The sequence below is a fragment of the Lathamus discolor genome, chromosome 1 (genome assembly GCF_037157495.1).
Source record: "Lathamus discolor isolate bLatDis1 chromosome 1, bLatDis1.hap1, whole genome shotgun sequence".
Lineage (NCBI taxonomy): Eukaryota > Metazoa > Chordata > Aves > Psittaciformes > Psittacidae > Lathamus > Lathamus discolor.
This window is the reverse complement of record NC_088884.1, coordinates 99,593,534-99,605,770: the sequence shown is the minus strand read 5'-3', so window position 1 is coordinate 99,605,770 and position 12,237 is coordinate 99,593,534. Positions and strand designations below refer to the sequence as shown.

The following is a 12,237-nucleotide window of genomic DNA, read 5'->3' as shown; positions in this document are numbered from 1 at the left end:
ATGTAAATAAAAGATAAGTTTCAGCCTATGGGTTGGGTACAAGGAAGCAAGAAAAGAGTAATGTCCATAGTTCATGCATCATAGCGTGTCTGCACAGACTAAAGCCAAAACCTGGTATGTGTTTGTGATACAAACTTCAGCAGCAAGGCTGCGACACATTATGCGCATTGAGAAATCCCGATTGCACAGGTGAGTAAATCAGGGGCCTAGTTAATGTATAAAAGAACAGTTCTTCTCTTTGGTTCAGGTGCTTAAATGTCATTCCCCAAAACCCTGAATGCAGCAAGGGATCTAGAGCTTAATGGAACCAGGGCCCAACAAAGAGGAATCAGGATGTGACTGGGGCATGGGCACCCTGGGAGGCACATCCCAGTCCTCAAGTCAGACACACTTTAGCAGCATATCTTCCCTGGAAAAATGGAACAATCACTAAAGGAGCAACATACATCACAGTAGGGTATGAAACCTGTTGCAGGTTTTTTTCGTATAATGTAAAATGAAAGTTGCCTGCCTATTGTAAGTTGAACTTTAGCTACTGTTAGCTTATTGAAAATTCTCTTTGTCCTGGTTTTAAAAGAGCCCTTCAACTTCTTTTTATATATTTTAAAGCAATACTGTTTTTTGAGCTGGTTATTTTATAGTCTGAGTTAATGTTGATTCATTCAGTTTGCATTTCTAGAGCATTTTGTGCTGAAATTATCACCAAGGTAATTAAATGTTTGTTATCAGGCAATAATAAAACATAATAACCTCTAGCAATTAGGTAGGCCTTAGAACATAAGGTTGGGATCAGCTACAAAAAGAAAAGGTTGAATTCAAAGAGTTACAGATTTTCTTGAAATGCATTCCTGCTTCTGTGCCCTATTTTAATGATTACATTTTGGCTAAAACTTATTTTTCATTACAGCAATATTGTCCATATGTTTAGGTTGAGTTCCTTTACTATAATTTTAATATCTTATTTAATATTCCAGCTTTTACTATATTTTGATTGTTTTACTGTATATTATATTGAATGCTTTAGAGAGATTTATGTGACTGTTATGATAGATCTGCTTTGAAAGATCAATGATTCTTTTATGATTCTGAAGAAAGCATAATACTCCATGTTTATGCTTTGCTAAATACTATTGATTTAAATAGTGAATTTTCTTAACAAACAGTAGATACAATATATACAAATAATTTCAAAGCATTGTATTTACATAAAACTTAATTCTAAATAATTGTGTTAACCATATACATGATATATAGTTATACATGCTATGTATAATATATACTATGTACAGTAAATAGTATTCTATAGCATACTATAATATACTGAAGGATCTATGCTTTATATATAATATGCTCTTAAATGTATATGGCTTCTGTATATATATACACTATATAACTAAATATACAGTTAAAGTTTAGTATATATTTTTGTATGTTTATTGATTTGAATTGGAATAGAATTTTTCTTGCTAAAGGAAGCATAGGATCCAAGCATGTTTTGTTAGATGCTCCTAATTTTTAGTAAAAATATGTTAAATTTAGTAAAATGGAAAATTGGAAACCATGTTGGAAAGCAGAAATATATTTCCTTCAGAGCAACCAGGTGGTATGTGGACAAGGGGGGGTGGCTTTAAACTGAAAAAGCATAAATTTAGATTAGATATTAGGAAAAAATTCTTTACTCTGAGGGTGGTGAGACACTGGAACAGGTTACCCAGGGAAGCTGTGGCTGCCCCATCCCTGGCAGTGTTCAAGGCCAGGTTGAACAGGGCTTGGAGCAGCATGGGAGAAGGGCAGCTCTGGAGGCTGGGAAGGTACTGAGTTCAGATACCTTGCTTAGCTCCCTTGGGATGCCAGCAGCAAATGAAGGGGTACTGTAGACTAATCTAGACTATTGGGTTTTTTTCCCCTCGAAATGTGTATTTTCTCCCAGTCAGCAGTGCTACCTGCACAAGGGCCCTAGCTGCAGGAGACCACCTCTCACACTGCCCTGCCTGCAGTGTACTCTGGCAGCAAGACTCTGCTTCTGCCTTTGCCTCTGCCCCTGCCTGTGCAGATGGACTGCTCCGTTCTGGCAGACACTGTTCCTGGGGCCTGCAGCACTGCAGCGCAATTGCTGGTGGATCCAGGAGAACCCCCCCTTGATAGCCCATCTCAAGCATGAACTGCAACAACTATTACTCTTGAAAGTCAGCATGACTCCTATAATTTATTCATCTCAAAATGTATTCATCCATCCATTATTTATTTGCATTTGTTTTACTACTATCATTACAATTTCATAAACAGCAGCATAGAGAGATGGGAAGTTAAAGGCAGAGGCAGCTGCTGGACAAAGGCCCTGGGCTTGCTTCTCCTTTCTGCTGACTGCCTCCAAGTTTTGTGTAAAGGCATAGCACAGAACAAGCAAAAATCCTCTATTTCTCTAATCCTTCACTAGGGTGGTAGAAATGTTTTGTTTCGCCTAAATTCCTCTCTGCAGTCATCTATATTCTGTTAATGTGGTGAGGACACTGGAAAGTACTGAAGTGGTGGGGAATGCTGTCATGTGCAGAAGCTGAGAGGAAAGTAAGGGTGAATGGGAAAGGAGTGCCAATGCCATACACTCACTGTCTCCCCTCCTCGGTGTCTGCTAGGGTACAGGTTTCTGTGAGCAGGAGAAATGAACTGATTTAAGGTATACTTACACAATGAATAGATTTAGATTTAGTATTTCTAGAAGTAATCTGGTGTGGGGATTACAAGGGAAATGGGAGATTGTGTTGAAAGGAGTAGGAAGCAACTCCTGTACAGAACATCACCTTTCCAGTATCTTTCCTTAACAGGCTCAACTAACTGGGCTGTGGAGAGACTTCGGAGTGATCCATTTCCTGTGGCTTGGCCGTGGCAGCTGACTGTCCCTACGTGCTCCTCACTAATCAGCTGCAAGGTAATAAGTGTTGACTTAATCTGCCTTCTTGATTACAGTGTGGAAAGAGGAGTTCAAACATCAGGCATGTTAAGGCACAAGATTGAAGGCCACTGGGTTTCCCATTAGGGAACTTGAGCCATTCTGCAGCACAGGGCTTTTTGCAACGTGTTATTGACTTTATAAAAGCCGTAGCAGCTTTGTTCTGAGTACTGCCCTTTAGACCTCCTTCTTTCAAACAATATACAGCTCTATTGTAAATCAATGTCCAAAACCATTGCAGCAAAACTACTTTAATCTGGAGGGACCATTTTGTTGAAAAGGGACGTTTCTTTAAAAGGAAAAAAAAAAGGTATAAAGAATTTCCTAAGGAATCATTTTGAGCCTTTTCAATCAGCCAGATAATTCACTTCATAGTACAGAAACACAGATTTGTTATTCAATTTTTGAAAAGAAAAAAATAAGGAGAAAAAAAAGGATTGCTACTTTACTCTTATATGGAAGGAAAAATGAATTGCCATGGAATTAGATCGTGGCATATAAAGCTTTTATGTAAATTGGGAGGTTAAGAGGTTAAGAAGTAAAAAAGCCTGTAGCCCTGTGAAACTTGAAAAGTGGACTGTTTCAGATTACGTATGTTCTGGATTTTTAAAGGGACAATTTATCTATAGCTTTGTTTTAAACAGTGGGGGATTTTGAAATACATGAATCCAGCAAAATGGAATCAAAGTCTTCAAGATTAAAATTTAATCAGGGAAAAAAAAAGCCTAAATAATATATGGAAATGTCGTGGATGTTTGAACATTTTGTTGCATGATATAAGGTACATACGGTTGTTTCTTGCAACACGAGAAGATTAGGTTCTCTTTTAATTTTTTCCTGTGTAAGCACAGGTGAGAAGAACAGCTGTGAGATGGGGGAGCAGAAGTTAGCATTTCCTGTTCTCTCCAATGACTGTAGAAAGTGCGTTCTGTTGATTGCCCTTGCTAGGCATGAATGAACAGACAGGCTCTAGGTCCATCAGACTTGGGGCATGGTCTGTGTATTCAAATGTGTAAGCCACCAAGAAAGGGAGTTTTAAGACCCTATTCTGTTACTTTGACATCCTTACTAATATCTTTCCTAGAAGATTTTAAGTAGTCCCTGGCTAGCTCTGGCTGCAATAGTCAGCTTATTTCCCTGATATTTTCAAACAAATATACTAATAGTTTCTTAAGCTGAGGTTAAAGTTATGGCCATGGACATACTATTAGATAAGAAGACTAGTAAGTAGCAAGTTTTCTTATTTGTATACTTGGAGGATGCAGAGGAAATGTACACATTTTCCATTTGGTTTAGAAATGCTGCCCCAAAATAATGTTGTCTCTTTTGCTATTATGCATTTATTGGAACTCTGTAGTATTTCTTAAGCACCTGCATCACATAATTCTGCTTCAAAACAGAGTAAATTTGGGTCAGTTTCACTCCCACATACATCATAACACTGAATGTAGAGTGACTTAAAATATTTATAGTATTGGGCTGTATGATATCTTAATGCAAGCCTTGCACTTACATTTGATTTAGCTGTTATCTTGCCCTTAGGGAAATCTCTTTTGCCCAAGAATGCACACTCTCAGTAACAAATAGGATCACAAAATCTCGAAAAAAATTGAACAGTAGTAATATTTTTAGAAGGAGGAAATATCTGTCAGGTTGCTATTATCAAGAATATTGACTTTTTTGCACCCAATTAAAACTGTTATTAAGCACATGGACTCAAAACTTTTAAGGGAAAAATGAACAGGATTTTTATTACATAGTGTGATCCACTGTTCAAACCTTCTATAAATTGCAGGTGTATGATGTGTCCATAACAATATCTCAAGGCACCTGATCTCCTGTGGTTTAGATCCCTGTTTGGAGTTCTCTGATCAGATCCTGTGTGGAAAGACTCAAGCAGTTAAAGGAGCATGGGCCATTTAATAATTCTTCACTAACCGCAGAAGGTAAATGGCAGTTTCAGTGATCTAGGAAAAATAAACTCTAGGGAAATAAGTGTTTCTAACAGATGTACAGTTAAAAATGAGGGAGCTTTGTCCAAAATTGAAGTTCAACAGAAACTCCAAGCCACGTGACTTGAAAGCAATTCAAAGGTGGAAGAATAATCCTTTGATCAAGGCACTAACCTGAGAGTAAGCACAGGTTCACATCTTAGTTCCACTGCTGACTTCCTGCATGATGTGTGCTGTCTCTGTGCTGTGCTTCGTTTTCTGTGTACTGAGACTGACAGCATCTAAACTGCATGCCATTGGCATAGGGCTATCTTTGTCTTCTGCAGAGAAGTGCCTAGTTCAGTGAAGGCTCAACCCTGTAGCATTGTGGCCCTATGGCAATGCTGCACAAGCTGGTAGAAGCACTTCCCAAGAAAAACAGTTCTGAATTCAGCATATCTTTGCAATGCTGAGCTATGGTGTCGCTGCACAAAGCTGCTTAGAAGTTTTTCAAAGATTTTTCCACTGGAAAGAGCTTACTAAAGTGAATTAAAACTTTTCAGGAGAATGTATGAACCTCATCACGTGCTTTAAGGTGCATTATGAAAACATTTTGCTGTACAAGGGACAAAAGGATTTCCTTCAGATTTACCACTTCCTCTTTTACAAACTTAAAAAGGAGTTTGATCCTTATCAGCACAGAGTATTTTATAATATGTTGGCTCATGAAAAATAGGGAGATTTTTGTAATTTTGCCTGGATTTGTGATTAAAGCAAGTGTAAAAAATCTTTGCATTTCCTCTCCGACATATGTCCTACTTTTCAACCCATGTTACCGCATAGTGTCCACTGAGATCATCATTTTAATAAAAATGCCTTCAAAGCATTAATTCCACTGTTATTAATTCTAAAAATCTCTCAGAAGTTCAGTATTCATGAAAGAAAAATCTTATTTGGCTCACCAGTATATAAATGTAATCCTTCTAATACGGCAGCACGAATAATAAGGAGCCAAAAGCTACAGATCTAATTACTGGGCATCACTGGCTCAGGAGTCATAAAAACCTTGACTCTGAATAAACAACCCAGATTTCTATTATTAAAGTATAACAATTACTTCTTGTAGCAAACAAACCCTGTATCTTCTTATGATAAAGAAATGCATCCTTATGAAAAGATTAAACCATCTGATTATGTAACAGCATATTTGTGGCCTAAAAATGTCCAACCAGAACCAGTCCTGCTATCATTAATCTTTACACTGAATTCTAATCAGGATATGGTAATGAGAAAAGGAGAAGAGAGCTGTCCCTCAATGAGACAGGGCTTGCTGATGTTCCTCCAGGGAAAGGATATTTCAGAAGTCTTATGCCCAGCTCCACTGTCTGTCTGAGAAAAACATGTGTAGAACAGTGTTATCAAAAATGCTCATCAGCTGGCTCATTTCAGTAGATTCAGCAGACTCAGCTCTTCAGAGGGAATAGAGCTAGGCCCCTGACAAGAGCTCTCTGAAGTCCTTCCCTCCTCTGCTCTTTATGGACCAAATCACTGCTTCCTATGGCAGAATGAAAAAAAAAAAGAAACTATTACAGGAAGGAAATCTCTAGATCACTCCTTTGCACTGTTTTTTGTTGTTTTCCAAATTGTAGCATGCAGGAAAGGAGTTGGACTTGTTAACAAATGGCTGAAGTTGTGTTTTCACTCAAAACTAGTGGTGGAGGCTGGGGAGCAGCATGACAGCACAGACGAAAAGGGGAGCATGTTGAAGGCTTTGCATCACCCTGAGGATCCTTGTTCATAGCTATCCTTGGAGCCCTGTAAGATATGGGGTTTCTAGCCTCCAAGGAGCACCACAGGATAGGTAAATGATGTTTGATCTTACTAGCTTCTCTGGCCCTCTCCGTTTCTAGGCAGCTTCCTTTTTCCAAAAGCATTACTGGACTTTTACAAAGCCTACCATTGATCAATGGGAAGACAAGAAGATACTTGTGGGAATAGCTTGCCTTGAAGTGGTACATAGAGTAATAGCTTTCCATGCCCGCATACTGTTACTCACGTTTGTTTCAGAGGCGAAAGCAGATTCTGTGTAAATCCTTACATTTCTGTCATGTGAATTCCAATGAATACCATTTAACTATTTTTCAGGGAGAAAGTTGATTTCCTAATTATGGAGATATCTGTCAATGAGAAATTAAAAAGAAAGGAAATGAGCCTACTAAAAAGCAGAACAGTCATTTCCAGGCTCTATTTAGATTGGGAATTTACAAGCATTGGGTCCATGCAGCCACAGAAGAAATACTGGTTGTAAGACAAACACAGTTGTGTTCCAGCACCCTGGAATAAGAAGACTGTAGTCATCAGAACAGAGGCTTGCAGCATGTGCTGATTTAAGTGAATAAGAGAACAGTGAAATAGCTATAGATGTGGCAGGGCTAGATTTCAAATGAATGAGGCTACAGGAGATAAAACATCAGGAGTGAATAAGTTAATTCATCTTAAATTAAGGCTTGATTGAGTGAATCCACTAATAGTTGCACAAAGCAATAAAAATATAATCTGGGGGAAAAAACATACAAAGACCACTCAGCCTTTGTGATAATACTGTAACCTGTTACAATAACAATATGAGGCAAGAATTAATTTGGTCCTTGTCATATCAAATCAAGGGGCTAAGATCGCCGTTACTTTGATGGTGCTGAATTCAGCCCAGTGTGAACAACAGACAACTTCTATGACAGGATATTCAAAGCACCCTAATCCTGTAGGCATGTCTGAATAACCTACCATTACAGCAGAGGAGACTTACAAAAAGAAATAGGCAATAAAATACTAATAATTCAAATACAGACATTGTATTGTGTTCATAATGGGAAAAATTAAATCCTTCCAGATTAAATTTGAGGAACTAGTGACTAGTGAGGAACTTGAAGAGAAATAGTGGAGAAATATAGTACCCTGGTGAGGAGCTGAATCCTTGTAAGAAGAAGCCGTGCCTCACAAGCTTCTTGGAGTTGTCTAAGTATTAAGTTCAAGGTGATTGAGTTGATGAAATCCACCTGGATTTCCAGTAGATGTTGAGTTAGGTATGAAATCTCTTAATGAAACCTCACAACAGTGGCATAAGGGGAAAGATTGCATGGATAAAAATGTTGTTAAATGACCATTATCAGAGGATAGTAGTAAGTGAATAATGTGGCAGTGGAGAGACCTGATCTGCAGCATCAATGCCAGCATCTAGGTTATGCAATATATTCATAAATAATCTGGGAAAGATGATGAGCACTGAGATGAAGAACTGTGCTGATAACACTAACTGATGCAAGAGAGTAAAAAAAGTCCAGTTAAGAAATATTGGCAAAAGATCCCATGATCTTAGTAATAACACAGTGGAAACTGAAATTAATGTAACTCAGCTGTGAAAGGGAAAAAAACCCTTAAATTTACATGAATTCTGCATTTACTAGTGACAGTAGAGAATGAGATACTGGGTTTGTAAAAGACAGTTTTATGGAAATTTCTGGTCAATGCCCAACTGCAGTCAAAAAAAGTTAATCTAGCATTAGAAACTGAGGAAAAGAACAGAACACACAACTGAGGAAAAGAACAGAGAACACAATGGAGGACCACTGCTCACCTTTGAATACCACACACTGGTTCTGGGCCCTGCATTCCAAAGGGTGTGGGAGAACAGGAAATGTTCAGAAAATGGCAACAGGCACATCAAAGCTATTGGAACAATTCCAGTTGAAGGCAGGATTAAATAGATGTGAATCCTTCAGACTGGAAAAAGAGATGCCTGAGGGGTGTAAACCAGCGAGTGACATGACAGAGTGGATAGTGATTGACTGTTCAGTTGCTTCCACTACGAGAACAAAAAGACATCAAATGCAACCAACAGAAGACAAATTCAAAATAAAGGAGATGGTTTCCATGCAATTGATAGTAGACCTGAGGAACTTTTCGCCACAGGATGTTGTGAATGGTTTAGTGGCATTTGGGTGAAGACACCATGAACTTATGTAAGGGAAATCTGTGGAGGGATGCTCACTGCCCTGAAACCAAGTCTGGTTCAGGAATCCCCTGAGCTGCAAAAGGTTGAAGTGTGGGAAAGACTCAGGAGAGGACCACTTATATTCATCCTCTTCCTCAGGTATCCACATTTGACCCTTGGTAGAAACAAAATACTAGGTTAACTGGATCTTTTATCGAAGCCCGCATGGTTTGCTTATGTTTTTCTATAACATTATATCAATAACATGGCAAATGAATTTCTAGTTGCAGGCCATGCTATGTTTGGAGGTTCAAAGCAAACCTACACTGAAAACAATATCAATCTCAAGGTCTTTGTGAAGCTCCTCTGGCTAAAATACATATCCAGAGCAGTTCACAGAGAAATCTTAGTCTAGCAAACAAAGCAAATAAACTCTGGCATCTCATCTTGTGCCCTGGAGAGTTGTCTGACAGATGGATATTGAATTAAAATGCTTAGATGCAATTTGCTAAACATACAAAGTTTCTGCATACTTCGACCGTACATGAGTGTTATAGATAATACTGTAGAGTCCATGCTGGAATTTGTAAATCCTCCTATGTCTGTGGCAACAGGACCGAATATCCCAAGTTTAGACTGGTAGCAATACCAGGCATGCAATAAAATTGTAACACTTAACATTTAGGTCTCGATTGTTGGTTACTCTGAAGTTGCTTTATGCAGCACTGGCAATGCAACGGGGTAAAGTGAGTGCAAGCTACCCTTTTACATCCATTTAAGTCTCTTTTATGCTGCCAGAGCAACGAAAAATGGTCTTGGAATAGTGAGCAGCAGGCTGCTCCAGTTTAAATCTGCCATTGTTTGAGAGAGGTACTCCCTGCCTTTTTCATTTCAGGCAGGAAAAAAGTACAAGGGAAATGGCAGGGGAATAAACTTGTCACTGATGTGGCCCATAAAAACATGCTGCACAGCTATTTCCTTGATTTTAGGTGACAAAGAAGAGCAAGTTGAAACAAATGACACAGAAAAATGTTCTTTAGATTTGAACTGTTTCAACAATAATTTGTTGTCCATCAGACTCACAAGGCTTAACTAATGCTTTGTGATCTATATCAACTACCATATCCTTTTTCTTCAAGTATCTTTTCCAGTTCATTAGTCTGTAACTAAAACGTCTCTTGGGTAACCCACCAATTCTAGAACCCCTAATAAACCGACTAACAAGTAATCTCCTCCCCGTGCCACACCACTTTCACTTCTGTAATTCAAGAGAATTGTACTGTCAGTATATATATATTCCTGACAGTATAATTTTTTCTATAAAACGAGTTAATCCCCACCAACTCTGTATTTGACCTCACCCTTCCTGATATAAATTTTGAAATTAATGTGTTACTATATGTATTGGCTGAATTCTTCATTAAAAGTCAGGGCTCCCCTTTTAATGACTCCACCAAGCCAGCGTCATAGAGGTAACCACTAGAGTTCCTTTTTGGAGGTTTTTGGGTGGTTTTAATTTTTAGATATATGTTGTCAAAAGATATCCATTAGCTGAGAAAGATAAAACATCTTTTATGCAATGACATAGGTGTGCAGTACCATTTTTGTGGGCTTGTGGAAAAGCAAATAACAAGTACTAACCTGTAACTGCAGTAGACTATCAACATAAAAATCAAGCCTTGCGTTAGCACCTCTTCATCCTAGCATGGTGTTCAACAATAGGCAAAGCTTTTAGCCTGCAGGAACTAAGGGGGAAGTAATTCTAATATATAAGACATGGGCACTTTCATTATCATTAGGAAGCATGCTGGATTATTCATGAAAGCCCCACTCACAGAGATAAGCAGGCATTTGCCATTTATTCCTTAGTGTAATTTCACTCAACATATCACTTTTTATGTTAACCTTGTGGAAGGTATTTTGATCTTAATTGGGTTTTTTATTAACACATTACTAAAACTCTGTATCCATTTGTAACTTCCCATCTAGCACTGGGTTCCAGAGCCATCCATCAGGGACAATATATATACCTATGTTATGGGAAACTCTGCAAGATTACCTAAACAAAGAGTCTGGATTTAGCTGGAAGTGTGTTGCAAGGACAGGCTCTGTGGGGCTGCTCCACTTCAGCAGAGGATAGGCAGACAGTGACACCCTGCTTGCAAGCATTGCTAGAGACAAAAGTGTTTTATAGGAAAAGAAGTGTTTTGGTCAGATGCAGTTCCTTTCCATGCTCTTTTTTTCCACAGCACTTCTCTCATTTCTTCTTTGGGACTCCTTGGGAAATCAAAATGCAGAGCTGTGTCCTGCACGTGGTCATTGCTTCTCTGTACTGTGCCACTGATTTCCTGCACATCCAGGGGAGGATGAGCAAGGTGAGGCACTACATTAGCATGGCAGAGGATGGCAAAGGATAGCCTGCTTGTGCTACAATTTCATCTCCAAAGAAAATGTTGAACAAACTGGTCTTTTATGTGATTTTGGCTAGGCATGGTCAAGTTACAGAATCACAGAGCCATAGAATGGTTTGGGTTGGAAGGACCTTAAATCTCATCTAGTTCAGACTCCCCTGCCATGAGCAGGGACACCTTCCATTAGACCAGGTTGCTAAAAGCCCCATCCAACCTGGCCTTGAACAATGCCAGGGAAGGGGCAGCCACAATTTCTCTGGGAAATCTGTTCCAGCATCTCACCACCCTCACAGTAAAGAACTTCCTTGTATCTAGCATAACATACTGGTATGTTTTTAGCTGAAGAGCAAATAAATGGATTACTTCATAGCAAACTTACCTTGTTTATTTGGATGGGACCAGGAAGGAACAGAGATGCTGGAGGAAAATGATTTGCCTAATTTTTATGTTAAAGAAACAAAAATATATTTGCATATGGCTGCCTCTTCAAATGATGGTCAGCGAGGGAGTGGTAAAATGAACTGTTGCCTATACTTGAAATCTGTTTTTTTGTGGTAAGGCCTGCAGAACTGGGTAATTTCTACTTGCCAAATTAGAGTAAGGTTCTCTCTGTTGACTTGCATTTTTCCTGGGCTATACAACTCCATGTAGTTATATGTCTGGTTTTTTTCATATTCATAATACATAACAGTAGCTCAAATCAAGCAAAATGCACTAAAGTTTACACTGTTTAAGTGATAATAATCAACCAAAAATGGTCTGTTTAGCGCTGGTCTGCTTAGTGCCTTTAACTGGGTATATTCTTCAAGATTGTTAGCTGTATATTTATTTCAGTTTTATTTCTTAATTACATAAAAGTAATTTTCATTTCTAAAGAAATTAAATAGAATTCCCTTAGAAACTGCTGTAACAAAACATTTCTACTAAAAAGTCATCTCTGTGATTTTTGACTTCTAT

At 38.5% G+C, this 12,237-nt stretch overlaps 1 protein-coding gene across 1 annotated transcript in view; it reads left to right on the top strand.

The window, feature by feature from the left end:
• Positions 1–2,902: 2,902 nt before the first annotated feature.
• INPP4B (inositol polyphosphate-4-phosphatase type II B) overlaps positions 2,903–12,237 on the top strand; it is a 342,362-nt gene continuing 333,027 nt past the window's right edge. The window contains exon 1 of the mRNA XM_065687774.1: positions 2,903–2,926. The gene's annotated coding sequence lies outside the window, so the exon portion shown is untranslated. The remainder of the gene's footprint in view (positions 2,927–12,237) is intronic.